The sequence below is a fragment of the Trichosurus vulpecula genome, chromosome 2 (genome assembly GCF_011100635.1).
Source record: "Trichosurus vulpecula isolate mTriVul1 chromosome 2, mTriVul1.pri, whole genome shotgun sequence".
NCBI lineage: Eukaryota > Metazoa > Chordata > Mammalia > Diprotodontia > Phalangeridae > Trichosurus > Trichosurus vulpecula.
The window spans coordinates 141,517,259-141,526,599 of NC_050574.1; positions in this window are offsets into that span (position 1 = coordinate 141,517,259).

The window sequence follows — 9,341 nt, forward strand, 5'->3', positions numbered from 1 at the left end:
ACAGGCTTTTATACATAAAAACAATAAAGGCTAATTAATTAAAAGGAAAATTAAACATTAGATAATCTGATTTCTAATTGGATGAAAGATTAGAGACTTCCCAAGTTGGGAAGGGGAGAGAGAACAGGTGCAATTCCCTGAATTCAGAAAATGAGGTATCCCGTTCTCTGCGTCTGCAAACGGGAACATGGAAACAATAACTGATTGGTGGTTATGGGGACAGTTTTAAGATAAGACATGGGTTGTTTGAGATGTATAATTGTGAGAAAACTTGGATCAATCTTTGGATCTGTCCGAGTTTCTGATCCAACGTAACTCAGGACCTCAGTTAAGGGTCTCTAAACAGCAGGTAGCTGTAGTCCAGTTTCCCAGTCATGCAGGGCTAGGTTCAAACGATGCAATAAGGTTTTCTCCCAGTTCCCACAATTGACCACATACCATCCTAATCCCCTCAATTCCTAATCTAAGCTCCCTCAAATCATTTTTGACTCCTTCACTCTTCATGTTCAACCTACTTCCAAGTCATAATTTTTGAACTGTCTTAAATTTGAATTTTCCTCTCCATTCTCAATACAATGAAAAGAGCAATGGCTTTGGAGCCAGTGACCTGGACTAACACAGTGATACTGCTACTAATGACTTGTGATCTTCTGCAAGGCTTAACAGCTTGATGGACCTCATTTTCCCCATAGATAAGAAAGGGGATTGGATTAGATGCATTTTGAAGTGTGTGTGTGTGTGTGAGTGCATGTGCGTATGTGTGCGTGTATGTGTATGTGTGTGTGTGTGGAGGCGGGGAGGGAGGGCTGAACCAAGAGGGTGGGAGTAAAGCAGGAACTAGCCTGAGGTCTCACAAATTTCCCCCCAAACAACTTTACAATGACACCTCAAAACATTCTGGAATGGCAGAACCAACAAAAGGATGGGATGAAGTAATTTTCCAGTCCAAGAGAATCTAGAAGGTTGACGGGAAAGGTCTGTCTCACTGAGGTGAGAGTACAGCACAGTCCAGCAGAGATGGCTTTGTCAACAGCAGCCTTTGCCACACAAGCCAGCAGGGAGGCCCTGCTTCAGCAAGCCAGGGCAGGCCTTGGGGGCGATGGAATCAGCGGCAGTGACTCTGGGAGTCCTCAGCCCACAGAAGGTAAGGGAGTGGGACAACTGGTCAGAGGGAGATTACAACAAAAAGAAAACAATTCCAACCCTACCCGCCCTCACCCCCCCCCCCCCCAAAAAAAAAACATCCCGCTTCAGACATTTACTCAGAACAAACTACTCCAGGACCCTTGCCTCCAGTCTATCTTCCCTGCAATTAAACAAATTTGTTCCAATTTATCCAGTAGGCTACTGCTGTAGGCAGTAGGCAGATTTGACTTCCACCATGTCACTGAGAAACCACTTGATGTGGAGGAATGATCACTGGCCCAGGACTCATATTTTTTTTGTAGTTCCACCTTTGCCACTTTCATAACCCCATGGCATTTAATTTCTCTGAGCTTATTCTTTTATCTGCAACATCACAGAGTGATTGCAAGGCTCACATAAGAATATGTGAAAAGAGCCAAGATGCTGGAGGGAATTGAGCATTTCTGTTGAGCTCTCCCAACCCAACCCTATAAACAATTTTTCAAAATACCTCCAATCAAAATCTGTGATAAAAAAAAAGTCATAGCATCTCACTTTTGCAGCCCAGGGCAGTTTAGGAGAACCAAAAGAGTTTTGCTGAGAACCCTGCAGGGGGAGCTAACCAGCAGCACCTGCAGTAAGTAGTAGCAGCAGCAGTGGCACCAAAAGGGGACCGAGCTTCTGGTTGGAAAGATGTTACCAAGGCACCTTGTGCTAGCAATGAGCACAGAACCGGGCACCATTAGGCAGCTCTGTCACCCATTACCCAATTCTGACTTGGAATTCCAGAGTGGAGAGTAATAGTTGCTGTCTGAGATTGAGAGGGAGGGAGGGCCCTACACAGGAGCACAGTGCAGACCAGGTGGGTAGTGACCAGAACTCTCCCTGGATCACACCACCTTGGAAGCTACCATGTTTTGGGAGAAAAGGATTTGGAATATAATATTCTGGAAGGCAAAGGAGCTAGGATTATAATCAACAATAACCTACTAAGCATTGTCCTTCAGGGGAAAAAATGGACATTTAATGAAAGAGGACTTTCAAGCATTCCTGATGAAAAAGACCAGAGCTTTTGCAGATTTTTATTTTTTGCAGAAAATTTGACTTTTAAATACAAGACTCAAGAGGAACATAAAAAGGCAAATATGAAAGAGAAATCATAAGGGACTTAATACAATGAAACTATTTACATTCCTATATAGGAAGATGATACATGTAAATTCTAAGAACTTTATCATTATTGGGGCAGTTAGAAGGAATCTACTTAGACAAAGGACTTGGATGTGAGTTTGAGAATGGAAGGGTAAGAAAGAGAGGTGCACCAGAAGAATGGGGGAAATTATCTCATGTAAAAGAGGCACATAAACCAGAGTTTTTACAATGGAGGGGAAACTGGAGTGGTGTGTGTGTGTGTGTGTGTGTGTGTGTGTGTGTGTGTGTGTGTATGTGTATGTGTGTGGTGGTGGTGGTGATGAGCAGGAAATGCTACATACCACCATCCAGGGAATGAGTTATAATTTATACCTAATCCAACTACCTCTGATAGCACAATTACCAGTTTGTGGCCTTCAGAACTAAGCATTAAAGTGGATGAACGTCTTTCTTGGTTGGTTCACTGTAGAAGGGCTTGGGAGAAGATTAGAAAAGGTTTGCCATTGCTCAATTGTTCCTTTGTTCAATTCATTAGGGAACTTGGATAGGAATATATCTATACAAATATAAGGTGGTATTGGCCCTCTGTTTACACATCTGTAATGATTCTTGTTACTTCTTGCATGCTCTAAACTCCTCTGTTCAGCTTTCAAAGCCCTACATAATCTGATCCAACCTTATTTCTTCACCATTTGGCTACTGTTATCTTTGTCAAAACTCTTTGCTTTTCCCTTTTCTCTTCTTCATACCTCAAATATGCCATGGGATCATAGGTTTTGATCTGGAAAGGACCTCAGAGGTCATCTAATTGAAGCTTTTATTTTACAGATGAAGAAACTGAGACCCCAAGAGGTTAAGTGACTTCCCCAAGGTCAGTCAGGTATCCCATACTCATTCTCACTTCTGTACCTTTGTTCATGCTGCCTTTTTATATTGGAATCTCCTTCTTTTCAAACTACCTGGTCAGTCAACAGTAAGTCAACAAGCATTTATAAATTACTGTGTTTCATGCTGGGGATGCAAAGAAAGACAAGTGATTGTCCTTGCTCTCAAGGAGCCCCCAGTTTAGGGGCAGGAACAAAAAGAAAAAACTATACAAACAAAATATACACACCATGAATAAGAGAGGGAAGGAACTACCATTGATGGGCATCAGGAAAAGCTTCTTCTAGGTGGGATTTTAGAAGAGACTTGAAGGACCTAAGAGACAAATATCAAAAATGCCTGGAGCTCATAGATGGAGAATTTTGTGTGAGGAACAGCAAGGAGGGCAGTATTACTGGTTCACAGAGTATGTGGTAGGATGTGATATTTAAGAAGGCTGAAAAGGTATGAGGGGCAGGAAATGTGAATTGATTACTAAATAGAGGACTTTTATATTTGATCCTGGAGATGACAGGAAGCCACTGGAGTTTATTGAGCTACGGAATGACCTAGTCAGACTTGAGCTTTAGGAAGTTCCCTTGGATAGCTGAGTGGAGAATGGATTATAGTGAGGAAAAGGCTTGTAGCCAAGAGACCAACCAGCAGGCTATTATAATAGTCTGGGCAGAATGAGGGCCTGCAAAAATGAGGGTAGTGGCAGTATCAGAGTAGAGAAGGGAACATATGGGAGAGATTTTATGAAGGTAAAATCAATAGATAGGCAATAGATTGGATAATGGGGATGACAGTGTGAGGATTTAAAGATGACATCTAGATTTCAAGCCTGGGTGACTGGACACCCTAAAGAGTAATAAGAAAGTTAGGAAAAGAGTAGGGTTAGGAGGGGAAGATAAGTTTATTTCCAGGTATGTTGAATCTAACATATGTATGAGACATTCAGTTAGAGATGTTCATTAGGGGGTTGGAAATGGGAGATTTGGAGGTCAGTAGAGAAGTTAGGGCTGGAGAGGGAGATCTGAGAATCATTAGCATAGAGATGACAATTGAATCCATGAGAGCTAATGAAATCACCAATTGAAATAGTATAAGAGAAGAGAAGAGGTACCAAGACAGAGCCCTGTTGGACATTCATAATTAGCGGATGTGATCTGGATGATGAAATAGTGAAGGAGACTGAGAAGGAGCAGTAGGAAAGATAGGAGGAGAACCAGAAGAGGATAGCTTCATGAAAACCTAGAGAGAAGAGAGTATCAAAGACAAGAGGGTGATCTATAGTGTTAAAAGTGCAGGGAAGTCATGAAGGGTGAAGATTGAGAAAAGGCCATTCAATTTGGCAGTTAAAACCCACACAAATCATCAGCGTTCCCATGTATTACCAACAGGATCCTGCAGGAAGAAGCTAGAGAAACCCCATTTAAAATAACTCTAGACAGTATAAAATACCTGGGAATACATCTACCAAAACAAACCCAGGATCTATATGGACCAAACCATAAAAAACCTTTGTATACAAATAAAATCAGATTTAAATAAATGGAGAAATAATAATTGTTCATGGGTAGGCAGGGCCAATATAAAAAATGACAATTTTACCCCAAATTAGTCTATATTCAATGCCATCCCAATTAAATTACCAAAAAAATTATTTTACAGAGCTAAAAAAATGACAAAATTCATTTGGAAGAACAAAAGGTCAAGATATCGAAGGAACTCATGGGGAAAAATGTCAAGGAAGGAGGTTTAGCAGTACGAGATCTTAAACTATATTATAAGGCAGTAATTATCAAAACTATCTGGGATTGGCTAAAATAGGTAGATTAGTAGAACACGGTAGACATAAGATACAGCAGCTAATGAATATATTTACCCAGTGTTTGACAAATGTGAAGACTTGAGTTTTGGGGATAGGAATTCATTATTTGGTAAAAATTGTTGGGAAAGCTGAAAAGCAGTCTGGTAGAAATTGGGCATAGACCAATATCTTCCACAATTTACCAAGATAAGGTCAAAATGGATACAAGACCTAGATATAAAGGGAGATATTATAAGAAAACTTGAAGAACATGGAACATATTACCTGTCAGACTTATGGATAGGTGAATAATTTATGAACAAATAGATGTAAGATGGATAATTTTGATTAAATTCAAAAGGGTTTGTACAAATAAAACAAATGTAGCCAAGATCAAAAGGAAAGGAGAAAACTGAGGGAAAAATTTATAGACAATTCCTCAGATAAAGGCTTCATATCTCAAATATATGAAGAACTTTTGTCAAATCTAAGAATGTGAGTCAACCCCCAATTGAAAAATAGTCAAGGGATATAAACAGGTAGTTTTCTAATGAAGAAATAAAAATAATTTATAGTCATACAAATATGTGCTCTAAATCATTATTGATTAGAGAAATGCAAATTAAAACAGCCTAGAGATATAATTTTATACCAATCAGATTGGCTAAAATGATAGAAGGGGAAAGTGACAAATGTTGGAGGGGATATGGAAGAACCGGGACCTTAATTCATTATTGGTAGATCTGTGAGCTGATCCAACCATTTTAGAGAGAGATTTGGAATTATGCCCAAAGAGTTATTAAATTTGCCTGTACCTTTTGACCCAGCAATACCACTGGTAGGTTTGTTTCTCAAGATGATTAGGGGAAATGGAAAAGAACCTATGTGTTCTAAAATATTTATAGCAGCTCTCTTTGTGGTGGCAAAGAGCTGGAAATTGTGGGGATGTCCATCAATTGGGGAATGGCTAAATGTGGTATATGTTCATGATGGAATATTATTCTGCCATATGAAAGGATGACCTCGATTTTAGAAAAGCAAAGTAATGACTACTGAAATGAGCAGAACCAAGAGAGTATTGTATACAGAAACAGCAGTATTGTTACAAGAACAACTTTGAGCAACCAAGTCATTCTATTATACATACCCAAATTAACCTTAAAGATCCTCTGAAGAAAAAGACTGTTTGAATCCAGAAAGGAATGTTACTGTGGTGTAGGAAGCGATGAACTGGTTGACTTAGAAAAACATGGAAAGACTTGGAATTATGAAGGAAGATGCTAATACACCTTCAGAGAAACAGATAATGGGAGGAAATAAGCACAGTAAGATCTTACATGTATGTGTATGAGTGTGTATGTGTATGTTTATAGATATCTATGTATATCTATGTATATGTGTATATATATATATATCTATATCTGTATCTATCTATCTATCTATCTATCTATCTATCTATCTATCTATCCATCTATCCATCTATCTATACTTAATTGTAGCCTTCTTTGGGGTTGGAGGGTGAGGGAGGGGCAGAGAAAAAAAGAAAACCAACAAGGAAGCAAAGAAAAGCTGGGCAGCTTTGAAAACAATGTGTGGTATTTATTATACAGATTTTCTTGAAATGGAAATTTATTGTTTTATATAGAATCCTCTCTTATGGTCTGCTGTGTACATGACAATGTTTTTTCTTTTCTCTTTGTATTTTTCTTTTCTCTTTGGATTTAAGTATAAAATTTTAAAATTTACCTAATTTTTTTTAAATTTGGCAATTAAGAGATTGTTAGTAACTTTGGAGAAAGCAATTTCAGTTGAATGATGAAGCTAGACTATATAGAGTTAAGAAGAGAATTAGAGGGAAGGAAGTGGAGGTATCTATTGTAGATGGCCTTCTCAAGGAATTTAGTCAAAAAAGGGAGCAGAGATATGGGATGATACCTAGTGGGGATGAATGGATCAAGTAAGGTCTTTTGAGGATGGGGAAGACATGGACAAAGAGTAGGGAAGCAGCCAGCAAACAGGGAAAGATTGAAGATAAGTGAAAGAATGAGGATGATGGAGGGGGCAATCTTCTAGAGAAGACAGGATGGAATTGGATCACTTGTTCATAAAGGGGATTAGCCTCGCCGAGGAGAAGGGCTACCTCTTCATGTGAACAGAGGCAAAGGAGGAGACTATGGCTAAAAGTGTCCAAGCGATGTGAGACAAGGAGGAAAGGAAGAAAAGAAGGACTCAGCAGATTGACTTAATTTTTTCAGTAAAAATGAGGCAAAGTTCTCAGCTGAAAGGGTGGGAAAAGTGGGAGCCACAGGAGGTTTGATGAAGGATGAAAATGTTCAGAAGAGCTGCTTTGTTTGTGAAATAGTGAGTCGATTAGCAATAAGGTCCTCATTGAGGATGTGTAACAAAATTGTAGTGGACCCATTCAACATGATTTCATGATTTTCTTTAGCAGCACATGTTTAAGAGCAAAGGCAGAGGATGAGAATAATCCAAGGTTGAGGCTTTGAAAGACAAAATTGAAGATATGAAAAGAGGGCAAGGGATTCAAGAGAAGAGGACAGAGTAAGGTTGAACTGGTTGATCAAGGAGTCAAAATGGTGAAGGGAGGAGAGTGTAGGTAGTAGAAGGGGGTGACCTGAAAGAGAACTGAGGGGAGAAGGATTGAAAGCCAGGGTGTGAGGTTAATAAGGGGAAGGGAGAAGTGAAATGACCAAAGATTATTACCCAGTAAGGGAATTTCAAGGTTCATCAACATGGAAGTGCTACACTTATGGGTGATGGCAAGATCAAGGGTATGACCGGCTTTGTGTACAGCTGAAGTGGAGTGGAGAAGTAGGTCATATGAAATGACTAAACTGAGGAAATGTTAAGTGAGAGTGTTTGAAGAAGTATAAATATATATGTTGAAGTCCCATATTATGAGGACGGGCACTGGAGAAGAAAGCTAGACATTGAACTCAGGAAGGAAGGGGAATGTTCTGGCAGTCTGTACGCAACAATTATTAGGATTTTGATTGGATGGTAGATGAGTGAACCTCAAAAGAGAAGTTACTAAGTGCAATTTCAGTTACAACTTGTGTGAACTTGGGCAAGGTCATTTCCCCTCTTTTGGGCCTCATTTTTTCTCATCTGTAAAAACTATTAGGTTCTTTTCAGCTCTAAATATGTGATTATATGACCCTGTCTTATATTCCTCTCTATAACGCTATAGTATCAGTTTTGTAGTAAATATAGTGTTAGGCGTGAAGTACTGATAAATCATTGATTAAAATATAATCAGTTACTTCCAGCTTCTTAAATTTTACCTATTCATCACCTGAAATTTCAATTCTATTTTCTCAACTGAGAGTCAGCAAATGAATAAATGTCATAATCTTCCTTTGCTCAAAGTGGAATATTTCATTTTAACTTTTTTGCCCTCTAATTTAAAAGTATCAAAACAATTGCATGCAAATTGTCAAGGGGAAAAGTTTGACCCTATGCTAGAGAGCATGCCTGGGTCTTTAGCTCCCAAGGATGATTTTGTGACTATTATGGGAGCCTGGAAATTAAGATCTTGACTTAAAAATTATCCATCCTGTCAAAGTATTTGGCTCCTCAGAATAATATGAGAACTCTTTTTTCAGGTCTGGAATGATTCTGTCAAACTAGATATGATTGTCTATAAATAGTTTTATGGATTTTTTCCCTTGTCCCCAAGGAAATAAGACTATGTCAAATTGATTAAATGGATATGCTGATTCAAAATGTCTCTGGGGATTTTTTGAGTCCGGTGAATATTCACCTATGACATTTGTCATTATCATGTGAGTGTGCTGTGCAGAGCCTAAACTAAAGAAAAAATCCATATTGGTAACAAAGTTCTTCAGATTCTTATTTTCAGGTGACATTGTACTATTTACATCAAAGCATGGAGTACTTTGAAGTGTCTTCAGTGAAATCCACAGCAACAAGAAAGATATTTGCTTAAGTATTAACATTTGAAAAACAAAATGGATACAAAATGCACATTGCCCAGACTGCATCTCCAAGGACTATAAGTAGTTGGCCAGGGGGCTCAAAACTAAATTGGGTAAGCCAATGGTAGATAGAAGATAGAGATAGAAATAATAGGCTCAGGATAGGTTCCAGTATTTGGCAGAAATATGCTTAGGGTATATAAAGGCTCTATGGAGCCAAAGGAATGCCTGAAAGATACTGGGTAAGCTTTAAAGGACATAAAAAGATAAATGAGACATTCCTGTGATTTTCAAGGAATTTATAATTTAGGAATGGGATTTGATATATTACTATATTATATATATATATGTATATATATATATGTATATATGTATATATATGTAACCTCGTAATTTTTACCTCCAAACAACATCTCTCACCTAAGTTT